This window comes from Macaca thibetana, chromosome 5 (genome assembly GCF_024542745.1).
Source record: "Macaca thibetana thibetana isolate TM-01 chromosome 5, ASM2454274v1, whole genome shotgun sequence".
NCBI lineage: Eukaryota > Metazoa > Chordata > Mammalia > Primates > Cercopithecidae > Macaca > Macaca thibetana.
Genome location: NC_065582.1, coordinates 169,314,653 through 169,328,394, shown reverse-complemented (window position 1 = coordinate 169,328,394; position 13,742 = coordinate 169,314,653). Strand labels below are relative to the sequence as shown.

The window sequence follows — 13,742 nt, the reverse complement described above, 5'->3', positions numbered from 1 at the left end:
GATGTACCCAGCTTACTATATCTGTATTTGAAGTAGGTGCACACCCCATTCCTGGTCTTGCAAACCAAGGAGACACAGTTTGCAAACTGAGGAGACGCAGCCTTCAGTTTGTGAACAAAAGTTCTCTGAAAAGTAATTTGGAGGAAAGAAACTTTATTCCAGTGAACAGTTTGCAAACTGGGGAAACAGCTTCAGTGTAAAACAAAAGTGCATTCCAGAGAACAAAGAAAGGGTTCAGGTTTTACAGCAAAACATCCCCCCCAACAGCCTCCCAGTCAGGTCTGTTTATGAAAATAAAGGATGGAAACGTTCTTAGCACTGACTGACCAACATAGCTGAGTTCTGATTGTTCAGTAGAGCTGCACCCTGATTAGTTTATATAGCTGAGTCCTGATTGGCCAAGGCAGGTGAGCTCTGATTGGTTGCTTCAGATGAGACCTGAAAGTCTCAAAGTTAAAAAAGTGTGGGTTTCCTGGGGAACGCAGAGTATATGTTTCACCTCTAATAAGCAAGTGGCTCCTTGGCTCTATTCAAAACTTAGGCCCAGTTAGCCACTCAGGATCCATGTTGAAGGATTGACTCTTTCAGATTAACATTTATTCATTACATTTATTCACAAGTTAAAGAATTAGAAACACAGCTTTCTCATTTGTAATAGAATCAAGTGGCGTAAGATAATCTCTAATTTTCTTTCCTTCTCTAAAATGTTATGTCTTTTAATGCTATGTAATATATCCAGATTTATAGCGAATAGAGCACCTAACTATATGCCGGGCAATTAAGTTAGGCATTTTCGTGAATGCTTTTTGGTAATAGTTGACTACCAGTGTGATTGGAGATGCTGTTACATACACTGACAATTCAATATTGTGAGGATTTCAACCACCAATTCAACTATATTCTGAATATACTGCATATGCATTTCTCTGATGTTCACGGCTGAGTTCTTGGTTAAATAAAACAAATGTAAAAACATAGCATGTAATTGTTTGCTTTATTGCTTTTTGTTTTGGAAAAAATAATAAACAACACTAACAAATGACTTTGGAACCACAGCGATTTTTCTTTTGTCATTGACCTCTTGCGGAACAATAAATTGGATGTAATACATTTTTTTCTTCTAACATAGCAATTCTTTCAACCTTACAGATTTCAATGGAGTAGGAGGCAGGAGGGGGTGAATAGGACAAAAAGAATTCTTTCTATTGAAAAGGCGATGTGGCCAGGCGCACACACCTGTAATCCTAGCACTTTGGGAGGCTGAGGCTCAGGAGTTCGAGACCAGCCTAGCCAACATGGTGAAAGCCCGTCTCTACTAAAAATAAAAAAATTAGCTGGGCGTAGTAGTTCGTGCCTGTAATCCCAGCTACCCGGGAGGCTGAGGCAGGAAAATCACTGGAACCTGGGAGGCAGAGGTTTCAGTAAGTCAAGATCGCACCACTACACTCCAGCCTGGGCAACAGAGTGAGACTATTTAAAAAAAAAAAAAAAAAAAAGAGAGAGAGATGTTTGTAAGAGGCCAACAGTTCTCAGCACCAGACCAGGTGTGGTGGCTTACGCCTCCTTGGGGTAGGAGGCAGGAGGGAGTGAATAGGACAAAAGAATTATTTCAATTGAAAAGGAGATGTTTGTCTATTAATATAATCCCAGCACTTTGGGAGGCTGAGGCAGGAGGATCAGTTAAGTCCAGGAGTTCGAGATCAGCCTGGGCAACAAAGTGAGACCCTGTCTCCACAAAAAAAATGGAGAATTTAAAACTTTTTTAGTTGAAATTTTTATCACATATGCTTTATCATAGTCTCCCTCCTTTTTCTTTCTCTATGTGTGCGTGTGCAAACATCTGTGTGCATAAATTTTTGCTGAACCACTTCACAGTAAGTAGCCAAGGACGTCTTACCACTTTACCCCTAAATATGTCCATGTATATTTTCTAAAACTCAACGTACAGCAACCACTATTAGAGTGATGAAAACCGAGAAATCAACACTGGCATAGTTCTGTTATCTGATCTACAGATTTTACTCCAGTTTTGTCAGGGGCTCCCCTTATGTCCTTTATAGTTCTTGTTGTTTTTAATATTTTCTACTGGTGCAAGGTCCAGGTTGCACTTGTTCTTCATTTCTCTTTGTTCTCCTCTAAATCAGTACAATCCCTCAGTGCTTGTCATTTATGACATTGACATTTTTGAATGACACGGGACATTCTTTTATGGATGTCCCTTAATTTGAGTTTGCCTGATGCTTCTTTATGATTAGATTCAAGCGTGTGCTTTCTTGGCAAGAATACCTGCAAGATGATATTGTGCCCATCTCAGCGCATCTCAACAGAAAGCGTGTGTATCTTTTTCTCCCATTGCTGATGGTGTTGACTTTAATCATCTAAGAAGTAGTACTGAGAGATTTCTCCACTGTAGTTTCTATTTTTCCCATTTTAATTAGTATCTTGTTGAGATATATTTTGAGTTTGTAAATATCTTATTTCTCATCAAATTCTCACCATTCAAACCATGATTTTAGCATCCATTGATGATTTTCTGCCTGAATCAGTTGTTACTGTGGTGATTGCCAAATGGTTCCTTTTCTAATCCCATTATTTCTTCTAAGTTTATTGGTTGGCATTCTACTGTAGGGAAGAGCTTTCCCTTCTCTCCCACTGATTCATACATTTATATCACTATAGACCCATTAATTCCTATTTTGTTCTATGGTTTACTCTCCATTTCCATCATTATTTATTTTGATACTCAAGTTGTCCCAGATTTGGTTGGTGAGAGTTCTTTCCAGCTAGCTCCTGTTCCTTTTGACATGCCCACATCATTATCTGAGCACTTCCTCGCCTATGGCATGGAAAGATTCTAGATTCATTTAATACTTCCCCCATCCCAGCCTCGGAATCAACATGGTAGAGCTGTTGTTTTGTTGTTGTTGTTTTTTTAACATGGTAGAGTTTTAAGGTAGGTACTGTCACTGTTCCTATTTTATAAGTGAAAAAGAGAAGCTCAGGAAATTGGATATGTGGTTAGAGATAACAGAAGAATGAAAGCAACTCAATAATATTTTGCTACCATGCCACACAAAACCATGAGGAAAACACCGTTAAAATAACAATTGGGCCGTGGTAGTGATTTGGGAAGACCAATGTAACTCCCATTTGGGATTAGGGACCACTGCTCCCTCACCCTGGAGCACTGGCTAGCATGCAAACTCTTGCCAACTTCATCCTTGACAAAGAAACAGAGAAAAAAGAGAAGAGGTCAGCAACAGCTGCTGCAGTAACTGCTGGAAAACCAACTGCACTCCACGCAGGTGTTTAATTGTCAAACACTCGGTGGAAACTTGATCGCACTGAATTTTGAACACCTTCAGTTTTAAGATTTATTAGAAACACACTGTCTGGGTTTTCAAAAATAAATATTTATTATCTGGTGAATGTGATGTATCCTTGCTGGATTTTTACTATGTGACAATACATTTTGTATTGTTTATTGAAAATGTAGTAAATTACATCATGATGCAGTAAGACAATTTTTTTTTTTCTTTTTTGAGGTGGAGTCTTGCCCTGTTGCCCAGACCAGAGTTCAGTGGCGCGATCTCGGCTCACTGCAAGCTCCACCTCCCGGGTTCACGCCATTCTCCTGCCTCAGCCTCCCGAGTAGCTGGGACCACAGGCACCCGCCACCACACCCGGCTAATTTTTTGTATTTTTAGTAGAGACGGAGTTTCACCGTGTTAGCCAGGGTGGTCTCGATCTCCTGGCCTAGTGATCCACCCGCTTTGGCCTCCCAAAGTCCTAGGATTACAGGCGTGAGCCACTGTGCCCGGCAGTAAGACAATTTTTAAAAAAGAATCCTCTTATCCCAATACCCCAGCATTTTTGACAGCTTTATTGAGCTAGAATTTTTACAGCATAATTTCAGTCATTTAAAATGTACAACTCAAGTGGTTTTCAGTATATTTACAGAATTGTGCAACATTACCACATTTTTAGAACATTTTTATTACCCAAAAAAGAAACCTTATGCCCATTGGTAGTCATTCTTCGTTCTCTTCCCTATGCAGCCCTAGGCAACCACTAATCTACTTTTGTCTCTATGAATTTGCCTGTGCTAGCTAGACATTTCATAAAAATGAAATTATACCATATATGGTTATCGTATAACTAATGACTGGTTTCTTTTACTTAGCCTAGTGTTTTCAAGGTTCATCCATGTTGTAGCATAATATCTCAACATTTTAACTTTTTTATGCCATCATAATATCATAATGTTCCTCTTCCCATGCAGTACACATCAGACTTATTTTCATTCTGCTTTCTTCAAATAAATATATTAAGCATGTTTTTATTTCTACAGAATTTTCTTCTTTCTAAGTTTTAATGGCTCTACCAGTACTGAATCCCATGACATCCTCCCACAGTGGAAATTTCCAGGCTTGTCATTTCAGACAATGCAGTTGTTCCAGTAATCCCTACTCATGCCATCATTCAAGATGAATCTGTTTACAAAATCTGAGCCAAAGGATGACCGGTAACAACAATCACTTTACTACTCAACTGTTCCCTCTTGCTAAATGAAGGCTTTGTCCTCGGGAGACTGTGACATCACCTCAAGGACTGACAGGCCACAGCAACTGACCTCCTCATCTGGGCTTCTCCCTGGAAGAGGTGGAAGTCATTGTCATTGTTCCTCACAAAGGACCACTGTGCCGAAATGAAAAGTAAACAAGCAGAAATGACAGCCTGCTTCATTATAGTACTAGCACTTCTTTCTCACACTGGTTTCTTAGTAAACAGACATGGGTTTGTTTTGGCTTTTTACTTTTTATTGGCGAATATGTATTTAATATGCCTTATCTATCAATCTATCTATCTATCTATCTATCTATCTATCTGCATAAAAACTACAATATTGCAGTTCTAGGTACCTATTACCCAGCTTCAATAAGTATCAGCCCATGGCTAATTTTGTTTCACCTGGACATTTACCTCCACTCTCCACCTCCATTAACAAAAGCTTCTTGCTGAAAATTATTCCAAATAGTTACTTCATTGTCCCTGCCCTGTCATCCCATAGATCCAAATATTTTCATTTTATTTTCAACAGATTATTTTGGGAACATGACTATGTGTTTGGCACAATGCCAGGTCCTGGGGATACAAAGATGAAGATGACATTGTTTGGGCAGTTTGCAGACCAGGAACTAGAAACACAAACATTGCATTTTACGATAACAGGAGGCTGGAGGATGGACAGAGCTGATCCTGACACAGCCTGGGGCAGGAAGCGGTGGGGTTTAAAAATAAAACTATTAATAGTAATTACATAGCCGGGGGCGGTGGCTCATGCCTGTGATCCCAGCACTTTGGGAGGCCAAGGTGGGTGGATAACCTGAGGTCAGGAGTTCAAGATCAGCCTGACCAACATGGAGAAACCCTGTTCCTACTAAAAATACAAAATTAGCCAGGCATGGTGGCACATGTCTATAATCCCAGCTACTCGGTAGGCTGAGGCAGGAGAATAGCTTGAACCCGGGAGGAGGAGGTTGCGGTGAGCCGAGATCACACCATTGCACTCCAGCCTAGGCAACAAAAGCAAAACTCCATCTCAAAAAAAAAAAAATAGTAATTACATGCCGGGGTGAGGGTAAGTTTACAGTAAAGTTGCTAGTATGGAAGTGCTTATGTGCTATTATTTTAAAGTTTAGCCAGGGTTAAAGTAGCTACAACAGCCGGGCGCGGTGGCTCACGCCTGTAATCCCAGCACTTTGGGAGGCCGAGGCGGGCGGATCACAAGGTCAGGAGATCGAGACCACGGTGAAACCCCGTCTCTACTAAAAATACAAAAAATTAGCCGGGCGCGGTTGTGGGCGCCTGTAGTCCCAGCTACTCGGGAGGCTGAGGCAGGAGAATGGCGTGAACCCGGGAGGCGGAGCTTGCAATGAGCTGAGATCGCGCCACTGCACTCCAGCCTGGGCGACAGAGCGAGACTCCGTCTCAAAAAAAAAATAAAAAATAAAAAAATAAAGTAGCTACAACAATGAGGTTGGAGTTGGCGAAACTGTGAAAGCAAGTTCAATGGAACCATGGGTCCACTGTACTAGGCATGAATCACAATCTAGAAAACCCAGAGTACTTACTGCAAAGCCACGGTGATAGCTCTTCTGTTGTCCACATTACCACAAGTTTCCCCTAAGGTGAGGCCTGCAACTAGCTTGAATGGAGAAAGTCAGGGGGTAGGTATAAATTACTATCTTTGTAAATTAGTATCAGCCTCACGGGTATGAATCTAAGTTAAATGTATACAAACATATAAAATATATATGTATCTATATATAGCCAGCCAAAAATGGGAAGACATTGAATTGTCTGTATATTAAGAGACATAATAAAACCAGGAAGAAGCTTTGCCTGCCTGATGGAAGGAGGTGGCTCCTATAGGCCCCCTGGTCTAGACAGCTGAAAACCCCTGGGGTACAGGGACAGTTCTTTGATGCAGTGATCAGCATGTCCTTAACAGACTGTTCATCAGGTAACGCCTACTGCCATCTGTCCACCTGCGGTCTGTCCGCAGCTATCCGCCTACCCTGGGATCTGTGCATGTACGTAGGTCTCTCTGGTCCGGAAGCCAGAGCTGGGATGGAATCGAAGGGACTACGAAAGTCTCCCTCTCACTATCAATTCTGAAGAATGAAGAAGAGGTAGGCAGGCAAAGACAAAAGACGCAGGGTGAGGGCATAGATATAAGCAGAGGTATCCAGGCAGGAAACAGCACAGCCAGGTCACAGCAGTTCAGCACCCACTGGGGCAAGTGCAAGACAAGAAGTATGGAAGGAACACAGGCAGGCCAGAAAGGTAGGGCCAGGTTCGAGAGGGATTCCTGTGTCCTGTGAAGGAACTGGGCTTCACTGAAGGCTGAGAAGCAGGATAGGTGGCGCATTAGAAGGAGCCCTCGAGCAGCATGTGGACAGTACCTGGGAGCAGAGGATCTGGGCAGGAAGGTGGTACAGCGTCAAGGGCAGAGGGAGGCAGCCTTCAACCAGTTCAGAAATGAACCAGGGCTGTCATGGGCAGGGTTATGCCCTGCGCTGCCCCCCCAACTCATGTTGAAGTCTTGACCCCCGGTACCTCACAATGCGACATATTTGGAGACAGGGCTTTTGTTTATTTTATGAGACGGAGTCTCGCTCTGTTGCCCAGGCTGGAGCGCAGTGGCATGATCTCGGCTCATTGCAACCTCCACCTCCCGGGTTCAAGAGATTCTCATGCCTCAGCCTCCCCAGCAGCTGGGATTACAGGCTCGCTACCACAGGGCAGATCCCTCATGGGAGTAGATCCCTCAAGAATAGCTTGGGCCATCCCCGTGTTAACAAGTGAATTCTTACTCTATTAGTTCACAGGAGAGCTAGTTGTTTAAAAGAGCCCAGCAGCTCCTCCTCCCTCCTTGCTCTCTCTCTCACCATTTGACAGGCCTCTTCTCACTCTGCCTTCCACCGTGAGTAAAAACTTCCAGGCCGGGCACGGTGGCTCAAGCCTATAATCCCAGCACTTTGGGAGGCCGAGGTGGGCGGATCACGAGGTCAGGAGATCGAGACCATCCTGGTCAACATGGTGCAACCCTGTCTCTACTAAAAATACAAAAATTAGTCAGGCATGGTGGGGTGTGCCTGTAATCCCAGCTACTCGGGAGGCTGAGGCAGGGGAATCGCTGGAACCCGGGAGGCAGAGGTTGCAGTGAGCTGAGATCATGCCACTACACTCCAGCCTGGCAAAAGAGCAAGACTCTGTCTCAAATAAACAAACAAACAAACAAGACTTCCTGAGGCCTCACCTGAAGCAGAGGCTAGCACTATGCTTTTTTGAGATGGAGTCTCACTCTGTTGCCCAGGCTGGAATGCAGTGGCACAATCTCAGCTAACTGCAGCCTCCACCTCCAAGGTTCAAGCAAGTCTCCTGCCTCAGCCTCCTGAGTAGCTGGGATCACAGGTGTGCACCACCACACTCAGCTAATTTTTGTATCTTTAGTAGAGATGAAGTTTCTCCACATTGCCCAGGCTGGTCTTGAACTCTGGACCTCAAGTGATCCACCCATCTTGGCCTCCCAAAGTGCTGGGATTACAGGCATGAGCCACCGTGCCCTGGTCTACTATGCTTCTTATACAGAAGCTTATTATAAGATTCTGCAGTGTTCTGTCTGCAGAATGGCGAGCTAAAATAAACCTCTTTTCTTTATAAATTACCCAGCCTCAGGTATGCTTTCATAGCAATGTAAAATAGACTAACACAACGGCCATGTACAAGTCAAGAAGAGAGTCCTCAGAAGAAACCAACCTTTCTGATGTCTTGATCTTGGACTTCTCCAAGAATTGTGACGTAATATATTTCTGTTGTTGAAGCCACCCAGTCTGTGGCAGACCTAGCACACTAATACAACGGTACAATAGGAAGTGGAGGAGGGTCAGGAAAATCAGCAAGACATCAGTTGCAAGAGGGGATAGAGGAGAAAGGATCGGGGACCTCCCAGAGTTCTTGTTTGACGATTGAGTGGAAGGCAGTGTCACTACCTGTAACAGGATCCAGGGATCAGTTGGAGCTCAGAGCCTGTGGATGAGACATCCCAGTAAAAATGCATAGCAGACAGTTGGATGTAAAAGTCTGAAGCATTTCAAGAAGAGTGAAACAACGATGATTTTTGTCCCATTTCTGGGACCCTATTGCTGTGTGATATCTCTGAGCCTCAGTTTCTTCAACCATAAAAAAGGTATATATACTGGCCGGGCGTGGTGGCTCACGCTTGTAATCCCAACACTTTGGGAGGCTGAGATGGGCAGATTACTTGAGGGCAGGAGTTTGAGGCCAGCCTGGTCAACATGGCGAAACCCCGTCTCCACTAAAAATAAAAAATTAGCCAGGGGTGGTGGTGCATGTCTGTAATCCCAGCTACTGGGGAAGCTGAGGCAGGAGAGTCGCGTGAACCCAGGAGGCAGAGGTTGCAGTGAGCCAAGATTGTGCGACAGCACTCCATCTCAACAAAAAGAAAAAAAAAGTATACTAATACCTTTCCTGTCTACCAAGGAGAGTAGTTGAAGGGGCAAATGATAATAATACTGTATATGTAAAAATTCCCTGAAAACTGAATGAGGCAGCATTTTTTGAAAAATAAATTATAATTATATATAAGCTTCTCTGGGACACTAAAAGATGATTTTAAAGCTTTGCTGAGTTCAGTTGAGGCTTTAAGAACAATTTGCCTCAAAATGACAAACTTCGTTTCGGTCGTGATCATTTTATCAAATCCTGGATCTGGTAGTTAAAAGGGTCAATTGTTTTCTTTTTTGTTTTGTTCTGTTTGTTACCAAAGGCTATAACTATTTGGTGGCAATTTGCCATTTCTGGAATCTTTATCATACTGGCTTATAATGCTGTCTGCTCTGAAAAGAGCTTATTTATAACTACACAATTACATTCATTTCTTTAAGACTTAGAAGGAATATTATAAATCAGGGATAAATTGTTTCATAAGTAAATCAGAAAGAAATTAGAGAAGTAATGAGCTTTGACCGCCTTAGGTATTGTTGCTGTGATTGTTAAATGCATTAGCTAATAGTTTTACCATGGATACTATACAATACTATCACACGGTATATGTTTTAATAATCATATCAAAGCAATCCATGGTGCAAAACAATTTCTAAACTATGATTCTAAGGTTAAACACGTCTAAAAGTGGAAGTGGCATGACCACCTTTTGCCACTAGGGGGAAGCAATCTATTGACCATAAACTCATGTCCTAGCGGGTGTGGGGCTGCCGGTTGGGTCAAGGAATCTTGAATGATTCTTTCAGCTCAGTCACTCTGTGATTCCACTATGCTTGCAGTTTCAAGTTCCAATTGAATAAGGAAATACCTTTTAATATTTTAGATAACGTTGCTAAGTATAACGAGGGCTATTTCTCATGGGGGTGTTGCAGGACCCTAGGAAACAGAAACTGTTAGAACTTTAGAGGTCTTGACCGGGCGCGGTGGCTCACGCCTGTAATCCCAGCACTTTGGGAGGCCGAGGCGGGCGGATCACGAGGTCAGGAGATCGAGACCATCCTGGCTAACATGGTGAAACTTCGACTTTACCAAATATACAAAAAATTAGCCAGGCGTGGTGGCGGGCGCCTGTAGTCCCAGCTACTCGGGAGGCTGAGGCAGGAGAATGGCGTAAACCCGGAAGGTGGAGCTTGCAGTGAGCAGAGATCGCGCCACTGCACTCCAGCCTGGGCGACAGAACGAGACTCCATCAAAACAAACAAACAAAAAAACTTTAGAGATCTTACATCCTACCAGTAACCTATAAGGTCACAGCCATAAAGGTTTTCTCTCTGGTCCTCTGTGGCAACGCAGGGTTGTAAAAATCAAATTACTATACTTGATTAATCACTAATGAAGTATAAAATAGTATAATACACAGGCCCAGCAACTCTGACAAGTGACTGGACTTATTTATTTATTTATTTATTTTTGAGGCAGGGTCTCACTTCTCACCCCAGGTGGAATGCGGTGGAGTGCAGCGGCGCGATCTCAGTTCACTGCAACCTCCACTTCCTGGGCTCAAGCAATCCTACCACGTCAGTCTCTCCAGTCGCTGGGACCACAGGCATGCACCACCACACCTAATTTTTGTATTTTTTGTACAGATGGGGTTTTGCCATGTTGGCCAGGCTGGTCTTGAGCTCCTGGGCTAAAGTGATCCGCCTGCTTTGGCCTCTCAAAGGGCTGGGATTAGCAGCAGGAGCCACCACACCCTGCCCAAACTCAATTTTGTATCTATAAAGTTTCACTCTTTTTAAAAATTATCGTTGTAATAATATATTTTAAAAACTTGGAAAAAATACAAAATCGTGAGAAAGAAGATAAAGATTAAACCCACTGTTGATATTTTATTTTCTTAAATGGTTTCCCAAATTACTGTATTTAATTAAGTCAACACCTTAAATCTCTTCTGGAATAAGGAAAGCAGGATGGGTAGATAGACACATACAGATATGAAGAATTATCTCAATAGTTTCCAAACCTGGCTGATGGTCAGAATTACCTGGTGAGCTTTTTAAAAGTGAATCAGAATCTCTTGGGGGAGGAAGGAGAGGAAGGAAGGAAGGTAGACTCCAGAAAGAGAGAGAAAGACAGAGCAAGAGAGCAGTGTGTGTGTGCTATGTGTGTTTGGAATTCCCCAGTTGATGGTTTAGAGTTGGCATTTGTGAGCTACCGAGGTAGACAAGTTTGAGGGTGTTGTCACAGAAAATATACAGAGCTTCCTTGGTGTTCATAGGGATGAAAAAAAAAAGAAAGAGAAAGAGAAGAAAGAAAGAAAGAAAGAAAGAAAGAAAGAAAGAAAGAAAGAAAGAAAGAAAGAAAGGAAAGAAAGAAAGAAAGAAAGAAAGAAAGAGAGAGAAAGAAAGAAAGAAAATATACAGCACCAGAATGGTTAAGAACTTAAATGTAACTCCAATAGTGAGGACCAAATTAGAATTAAATAAAAAAGAAAAATCACTTTGTCATATGAAAAATTGTGGCAAGCATACATTTGACATATTGATAACTGTAATGATACATTTGGGTTTTTTTATTTTTTCAGTCAGTGATCTTTTATTAGAGAAAGGAGTTTATTCTAATCCTCAATACTGAGAACAGTTTGTCTCTGAAAGTATATATAGATGAGCAAACTGCTAAACAAGAAAACAAGAGTTCCCATTTACAAAGGATCTTGGCAGTTAAAAAAAAAAAAAGGCACCAGCATTTCTCAGGACAGTCACTTACATCACTTACATTTCAGGGACAGCAGATAATTTTTTTTAATTTTAAGACAAAATCTCGTTCTGTCACCCAGGCTGGAGTACAGTGGTGCCATCGCCGCTCGCCTCAACTATGGGCTTGCACCACCACACTCAGCTAATTTTTGTATTTTTTGTGTAGACAGGAGTCTCACTATGTTGTCCAGGCTGGTCTCCAAGTCCTGGGCTCAAGTGATACTACTGCCTCTGTTTCCCAAAATGCTGGGATTACAGGCGTGAGCCACTGCTCTTGGCCCAGGGTAGTATTAAAGGAAGATCCCAGACCTGATAGAGGTGAGAATAAGAGAAAAGATTATTAGTCTCCTTTATTCTGGAAGCAGAAGAATACCAAGAAATTCTTTTTTTTTTTTTTTTTTTTTTTGAGTCGGAGTCTCGCTCTGTCGCCCAGGCTGGAGTGCAGTGGCGCGATCTTGACTCACTGCAAGCTCCGCCTCCCGGGTTCACGCCATTCTCCTGCCTCAGCCTCCTGAGTAGCTGGGACTACAGGCCCCCGCCACCACGCCTGGCTAATTTTTTGTATCTTTAGTAGAGACGGGGTTTCACCGTGTTAGCCAGGATAGTCTCGATCTCCTGACCTCGTGATCTGCCCGCTTCGACCTCCCAAAGTGCTGGGATTACAGGCGTGAGCCACCACGCCTAGCCAATGAAATTCTTTAAAAGGCAAGTGGTTAGCCATTAATAATTGCCTGGGCTGGGAGTGCAGTGATTGTGGGACTTTGCATAATTTGAATGTTTATTTTATTCTAATATTTTTCCAACAAGAAGCCATAATTTTACTTAGGATAGAAACAGGTACAAATTTCAAACCAAGATGCAGTTATTCTTTTGAAACACAGAAAAAAAGTCATTTTCAGGAGATCACATTGCTAACTCCATAATAGCTGTTACAATATCATTACCATTGTTCTTCAGGGCTCCCACTGCCTTTGCTCCCAACACATTTGCTTGTGACATGACCAATACTACGTCCTTAACTTCCACACCTGTATCATCAACCTGTTCCTCTCCAGTGTCCTCTTGTACAGTTGGAGTCTATGTGTTTTCTTGAATGCTCGAGACAGCTCACGCTGTGTCTCGGCAGGTGCTAACCATGCTTGTTAAGATAAATCCTGGCCAGGCGCGGTGGCTCAAGCCTGTAATCCCAGCACTTTGGGAGGCCGAGACGGGTGGATCACGAGGTCAGGAGATCGAGACCATCCTGGCTAACACGGTGAAACCCCGTCTCTACTAAAAAATACAAAAAACTAGCTGGGCGAGGTGGCAGGCGCCTGTAGTCCCAGCTACTCGAGAGGCTGAAGCAGGAGAATAGCGTAAACCCAGGAGGTGGAGCTTGCAGTGAGCTGAGATGCGGCCACTGCACTCCAGCCTGGGCGACAGAGCGAGACTCCATCTCAAAAAAAAAAAAAAAAAAAAGATAAATCCTTGATCTTGGCTTCCCCAAAAACTACGTAGGTATCTGAAGCAGGGTTCTTGTAGACATCTGGTTTTGTGATGACAAAGAAGATATTCTTAGATTTCCAGTAGTGACTGGAGTAACCCCTGTAATCTACGGAAGACCGAGTTTGGACATAGCCTTACATGCCTTCTTTTCACTCTAACTCTGTTTTGCTTTACTGATTGACACTCATTGATTTCAGCTACTGCTGCCAGTTGGGCTGTTTGTGTGGTGTCTCTGTGGAATCCCCATCCTCGAGCTCTGGTACTGATTTATCACCGTCAGGTTCTGTTCCAGACCTGGTCTCCACCTGGGGCTGTGGCAACTCCTGCTCTGTAGTAGGAATGGTTTCTGTGGCTTCACCAGGCATTTAGTGAAGGGAACATGAGACCAGGATGGTGGCAGAAAGACAGCCAGCAAGAAGGCAACAGTTTATTTTTCAAAAACTAAATGGGGCTGGGTGCAGTGGCTCA

General features: G+C 43.0%; 2 protein-coding genes and 1 pseudogene across 2 annotated transcripts in view; 1 reads left to right on the top strand and 2 right to left on the bottom strand.

Annotated features, from left to right (window-relative positions):
• Positions 1 to 13,742, bottom strand: part of QDPR (quinoid dihydropteridine reductase) — a 213,523-nt gene that overhangs the window by 48,632 nt on the left and 151,149 nt on the right. The gene's annotated exons all lie outside the window — the stretch shown is intronic.
• MED28 (mediator complex subunit 28) overlaps positions 1 to 13,742 on the top strand; it is a 1,184,036-nt gene that overhangs the window by 1,109,928 nt on the left and 60,366 nt on the right. The window lies entirely within an intron of this gene.
• LOC126955418 (nascent polypeptide-associated complex subunit alpha-like) lies at positions 12,693 to 13,644 on the bottom strand (annotated as a pseudogene).